The sequence below is a fragment of the Accipiter gentilis genome, chromosome 4, assembly GCF_929443795.1.
Source record: "Accipiter gentilis chromosome 4, bAccGen1.1, whole genome shotgun sequence".
NCBI classification, from domain to species: Eukaryota; Metazoa; Chordata; class Aves; order Accipitriformes; family Accipitridae; genus Astur; species Astur gentilis.
Window position 1 is genome coordinate 11,203,055 of NC_064883.1, and position 6,695 is coordinate 11,209,749.

Here is a 6,695-nt window from a genome sequence, read left to right on the forward strand (position 1 = left end):
AGCCCAAATGGATTCACAAATGAGCATTACAGTCTGGGAATAAACTTAGGCTGTGAATCACAAGATGATTTTTAATGGTCACAGCAGGGAGGTTCAAGAATAGCTCTTCAATAGATGCAGAGAGGATCAGAAAACAGGCTGCTTCAGAATGGAACTGACAAGTTTATGAAAGGAGCTATGACACAGTTGCCAGCAACAGCTGGGGATCACACTTACTGACCCAATAAGGCCCTTTGCAGGCCCTCACAAGCACCAAGCTTCCAGGTCAAAAGGACCCTCTGCTACTCTGCAGGGAACCAAATGCCAGTAATGTCAGCATTACCACGCATACACAGGGACAAACATGATGTCCACGAGCACAGCACATTCCCAAAGCCTCCATGCTGTAAGGCTGACTGTGGCCTCTCCAAGCCCACATTCCTATGTCAGACCTATTGTGGCTTGTATTTCAGACTCTTCTCTTTCCTTTTTACTCATTGTCTAAGACAGGAACGTTTAAGAGAACTGGAAAGACCACTGAGAGTGTATTTAAACTGCAGTGAAGACTGGAAGAGGGAGAATGGGATTCAGCGATTCCTGCAGGGCTTTGAAGAAGCTTTAGAATGAAGCAGGTAAGCTACAGAAAACATGTAATCTGTTATTAGGAGTTAGCCCTAGATGGCTGCAAGTGGTCAATATAGTTGCTAAGGATTAATAGCAGGCATTAACTTGGTGGTTATAAAAATAGTCAAGAGCAAGAGATAGGGACAGAAGAGCTCTGCTGCCGTGTTGTGCTTACTGAGCTGTTCAGGATTCCTGAACAGTGTGAACAAAACTCAACCAAACGAAAAAGTCCCCAAATGCAACATATTTAAACATCTTAAATAAGTTTTGTAAAGACTTTTGAAAATAAGAAAGCAGCAAAGGAAACTTTAGTGGAAAGCTATCTCATGGATTAGCAACTGGCTTTGCAAAAAGAATGCGAAAAATAAGCTTAAATTGCTATTTTCTGTGTGCTGACAGATTAATATTGCTGCTACCCAGAATTCAGGAACATAGCTAATATTGGTTCAATTAATATCTTAAGGAGCTGCAGCCAAGTGGGGATTAGAGAAGCACAAACAGCACAAGGGCATTCATTGGGCTTTTTTTAACTCCTTAATTAAATGAGGGATTATTCAGTTGTTTCCAAGAGAGGACCTGAAGAGGGAGCAAAATGCCATTGTATTTTTCACTGAGTTTTTTCATTGCCGTCTTCTACACTGTCCCATTAAGAGCTCAGACAGATTCCCCTCTCTCTTCAAGCAAATCACTGGACTTCAGGAGACTGCCAGGATCATACACTGAATATACAGTTCAAACAGAACCATGCTTCCAGCTAGCCATTATCCACTGGACTTTCCTTTACAGGAAGAGATACTAGGAAAGAATCATGGCAGAAACATAAATCCCTGATTACTTTACTTATGTGTGACATCTTCAGGAGGCCAGTCAGGACACAGTGCCCCACCCAGCAGTGCAATATTTTCTGTGCAAGTATTCAGAGTACAAAGGGCTCAGTGGCTACCGAAAGGATATAAGGAAAATGATATGACAGGAGTCAGAGAGCTTACTTTCCATTAGGAGAAGATACTCACTTTCTATTCCACCTTTACACATCTCAGAAACAATCAGACTTTTGGTTCTTAAAACAGAGATGATTAATGCATTTATTAGGACACAAGAAGAGTACAGGAGAGTATCTAAAGGATTTAGTACAAACGTAACTGAGCAGCATAATAACGGATGAAATTTAATTTAAAAACAAAGTATGAAGAAGTGTACTGCAAAGAACTGTTGAAGACAACTCAGGCACAAATGGGTTTTTAAATAGTTGTTACCTCCTGGAGGAACGATTTCAAAATAAGTGCAGACTCCTGCCTTTTTCTCTGCCTCTAGCACCATTCAGGAGAGATTAATGTTAAGTACAGAGAAGACAGAATATTATGTTATTTCATAATCCTCGTGTATCTTGCATTTAGTTTTGTTCAGCGTATTTGCAAAAAAGTCTGGAAAAGAGCAACAGTTATTAAAAACAGGATTAGTTATGCCCCAAGAAAGATATATGAAAACTGAACTTGCTCTTTCTGGAAAAAAAAAACAACCACCCAACCAAACCAAACAAAAATGACCACATAAACAAACAAACAAAAAAAACCAACAGAACAAAACCCCCAAACTATAAGCTACAACTTAACAATGAGTACATAACACATTTACTACAAAAAAGTTTCATAATTCATTGGTATCATGTATCTGTAAGCCCCTGAATGAAAAAGCTCTGGGACTTTTTGTTTGGTCAAATTCATCACACACAAAAAAGAAACTTAGAAAGTACACTCTAATTGTTTAGTTTTCTTCTCAGAATACGATGAAGGCAAAGAACTTAATATCATTTTAAAAAAAGTCTTAGAGACATATCCTAGGAGCATAAGAAAAACATCTGCAATGCTAGTAGTTTGGACTAAGTGTTCTCAGTGCTCTGAGACTTCCTGCTTTAGGATAATAAGCTTGTCCTGGGCAGTTTTTAGTGTCCACAAAGCATCCAGCATTGATCATTGCCAGAAACTGTGCTAAACCACTAATCTGCTCCAATATAACACTTGACACGTTCTGAAGTCATATGTGAAAACAAGAAGACAATGAAGCTAGAATATTAAAACCAGATTCTAAAACTACCAGCCAGGCAATTACTTTGTTAGAAAAGTCTTGAAAACTTGACACAACAGGCAGCAAAACTAGCCTAAGATCTCTGCAGGGAGGAATCCCACTTCTCCCACTGACAGAAACATTCCATGAGTGCTACCACCCACAGCAGTGATTTCATCTCAGTGAAGAACATAGCCTGTAGATCTATGAAGCATGAACATGTTGTCTCGTAACTTCGTCAGGCTTCACATTCAACAATTCCTCCTGCTGCTATAGAGCCCTCCTAGATCTGCAGAGAACTGGGTATACACTTAAAAGCATTAAGCCTGCCATAGCACACTAGTTCTATTTCTATGGGAGAACACAGCTAAATTTGCCAGTTTATGGCCCTATTTCTACTTCTGTTATAAATGGTTTCTGCTTTGAAAATCCTAAGGTAAGCAAAGCTTTTATTTTTTAAGACTCTCATCTGAATCGTGGGGCCATGCTATTGCTCTTATTTCATGAAAGGTCCTCCTGTCTGGCCTATAGCTTAAATACAAGAACTGTGTAGGCTTAACTAGACTACATTAGATTACCATATTGTCATTACATAAGAAGACCCAAACATACAAATCTCCTTACAAAAGGAGTCTTAATTTGGAGCTTTTCTCAGGGCTAAGTTGATGCTTTGGAGACTAATTTGACATCTTCATTTAAACTACTGCAGAAGTACTTCTTACTCTATAGCTTGGATTATTCAGAAGATAATGTTCCAACTGATCATGTAAATGAGAGGACAGTAATCTTTGGCTCCCACAGATACACAAAGCAAATGTATTATCAACGTTGGCAAATGTCATCCCCTCCAAACAGGATATGGCTGAAATTCTTCCAACTGTTTGATTCATCAGAAAGTAAAATAATTTTTTTAAAAATTGAAAATGTTGTAGCTTTAACCAATTATTTGCCACCTAAAAATAGAAATTGAAACCAGTAGAAATTACTGGGTTTGTACCATGGTTTTTTTGTCAGATGGAATCAGACTCTCAGACAATGCTCAAGACGTTTATTATACATCTATTATTTTAAGCTTTGCAGTAAACTGTGGAAGACACCACAATAGCATCAGACTAGCTTTAGAGTTAAAAATATAATGGACTTAATAAAAGGATACCCTTTTATTTGTGTTTCAATTCTTGAGCCCCTAAGCTCTTTTCCAAAAGCAACAAAACTATGTTTTTAAGAAAAGCTGAACTTCTGACAAATTGCTAGGTCCTGAATCTTTCAAATGTGAATGTCCTTGTGAGTTAACTTAATTAACTTTGGCCTTGAGTCCAAAAATGTTCTTTTTAAAAATTACTATCTTGAATCACCTATCTTTTTAGCCTACTTTTACTATGGGAACTGGTTTGTAAGGACTCAGAATGAGTTTTCTGATAGTAAAACAGAAGTTGATGCAGTCAACTAGGACAACTCTTGCATTTGGAAGTCCTTTCTTGCTATTCCATGCTACATTGCAAATTACCTCACTATGCATTTATGTTTTGTACTTCCTACTCCTCTATACTCATCCGAACAAGATGCCCCTGTTGTGTTACTTGCATCAAACCATGAACTGATTACAGAGAAGCTGTATCCCACACTTCTCTCTATCTTATACAGAGGTCCAAGGCCTCATTATACTCTTCTGTGAGTCTACAGATAACTAGACATCTACCAGTCTACAAGCAGCTACTAGAACAAATACTTGAGCGGGGCAGTCCAGTATCTCAACGTAGAAAATACAGACATTGAGTCAATGTTCTCAGCTGGAGGTCTGTGTCTGTTTTAAGTTGACAAAGAATGACTCTGAACCCTGGACCTTCTTAATCTACCCAGCTCCCCACAGGCCAGGTGCTGGGAATGACAGAGACCTCTACCTACAGCAGCCTAGGGGACACTTCATCATAAAATAAATGGCTACCAAATAAATCTCCATGCCTGTGACATAAATCCACAGCATCAAAGAATGGACAAATTACTTTGGTATTTTCACACCTGTTAAACTCAGCAGTAAATCTATCACTCAGCAAGTCATGGCATTATAATGGTTGTGCAATTGATTCAGCTATGAAATATTCTGGCAGTCTTCCAGCTGCCCACTCTGCTTCACACTCTGGCTGGAGTCTCTCTACCTGTGTTACCTGTCACTTTTTTGATAGCTTACTGCAATGGTGAGCAGCATTGCCCCACACTGCGCTTAACTGGAGTCCAACAACATCCTGGCCAGGGAATTCTCAGCCTCTCTGTTCACATGAAACCTCCCATAGTAGAATATGCCTTATCTCCCCTAGTGCCAAGCAGTTGCAACCACAGCCCTACAAAACTCACTCTCCAAAACCACAGGAACAGCAGATATGGAAAGAACTCTAAGTTCTGCCTTCATCTGCTAAGATCAAATCCTTCAAATGCCACTCTGCACCCTGGGGTCCAGAAAATATTTCTATGTCCTGCTCCCAAATATTTTATAACATAGGCATGTGAAAATACAGCAGCAGTTCTTTTTGAGACTAGCTTTTACCTTTTCAATAATGGAAAATATGCATTGAATGCAATCCAGATATTCAAGTCAACATAAGACTTGTCATTTTTAAAAAAATAAAAATCACAATGTTGTCCGAGACAACTGCACAAAGCATAAATACCCTGCCACAAGAAATTACTATAAACAGAACTTAAAATAAAACCAAGACTTGTTTGATAAAAATGTTACACAAAAGTAGATGCTATGCACAAATTTAGCTTTGTCTTAAGAAGGAGCCTAATATGTAGTGACCCTTAGCAACTGCAGCATCTCAGAGACTCTGCCTTTCCAGCTGTTCCAAGCAGTAGCACATTTGCCCTCTCTGTCTTAGAAAACACAGCAAGCAGGAAATATTAGAGGCACGCCATTCATCAGGGATTTTTATTCATTCTTCAATCTATAATATTTTCCATCTTTGTTCCTCACCTGTTTGGGTGAACAGGTTCTTGTCTTCCATCCAAATGCCCTGTAAAAGACATAATAAACATAAAGCCATCAGTATATTCCAAATGACAGGACTTGCACCATAACAGCGTTGAAAAGTAACCCTAAAGCATGTTTGCCACTGCAGAATATTTTTGAAGGATCGTAACATCAAGAATTTTTCAAGCCCAGTCCAGAATCACTCTTTATAGTTTTTTCAAAGCCTGATTTATCAACATGAGAGAGAGACACCTTTCTCCTGAACAATCTTAAAGGCAAAGTGCCATGGTTTAACCCCAGCTGGCAACTAAGCACCACACAGCTGCTCACCCACTCCCCCGCTGCAGTGGGATGGGGGAGAGAATAAAAAAAACAAAACATAAAACTCGTGGATTGAGATAAAGAAAGTTTAATAGGACAGAAAAGGAGGGGGAAATAACAACAACAACAACAATATACAAAACAAGCTATGCACAATGCAATTGCTCACCACCCAGTGACCAACGCCCAGCCAATACCCAAGCTGGGGTGTCCCCTGGCCAACTTCCCCGGTTTATATACTGGGCATGACGTCATATGGTATGGAATACCTCTTTTGCTCATTTGGGTCTGCTGTCCTGGCTGTGTCCCCTCCCAGTTTCTTGTGCACTCTCAGCCTTTGCTGGCAGAACAGTATGAGAAGCTGAAAAGTCCTTAACTTAGTACAAACACTGCTTAGCAACAACTAAAACATCAGTGTAGATTTATGACTCGGGTAATTTGTTAAAACCACCTCACACCACTGTGACTGCAGCACAAACCACAGACTCACCAACACTGGCACAGTTACCTGATAAGTAGCAGCAGCTCAGGCTTGGCCCACTTCCACACAGGAAGAGGATGAAAAGAGGCCAAGGTACTCCAGCACCTAACCCCTGATGATTCCAACACCAGAAATGGGTTCTAAGGTATTTGTCAAAGACCAAACAAGAAGTTTACCACAGAACTGAGAAAAAAATCCACGTTCTCCTAAGTTCCAGTCTAGGCCCATAAGGCCACCTTTCTTCTTTTATCTGCAGTG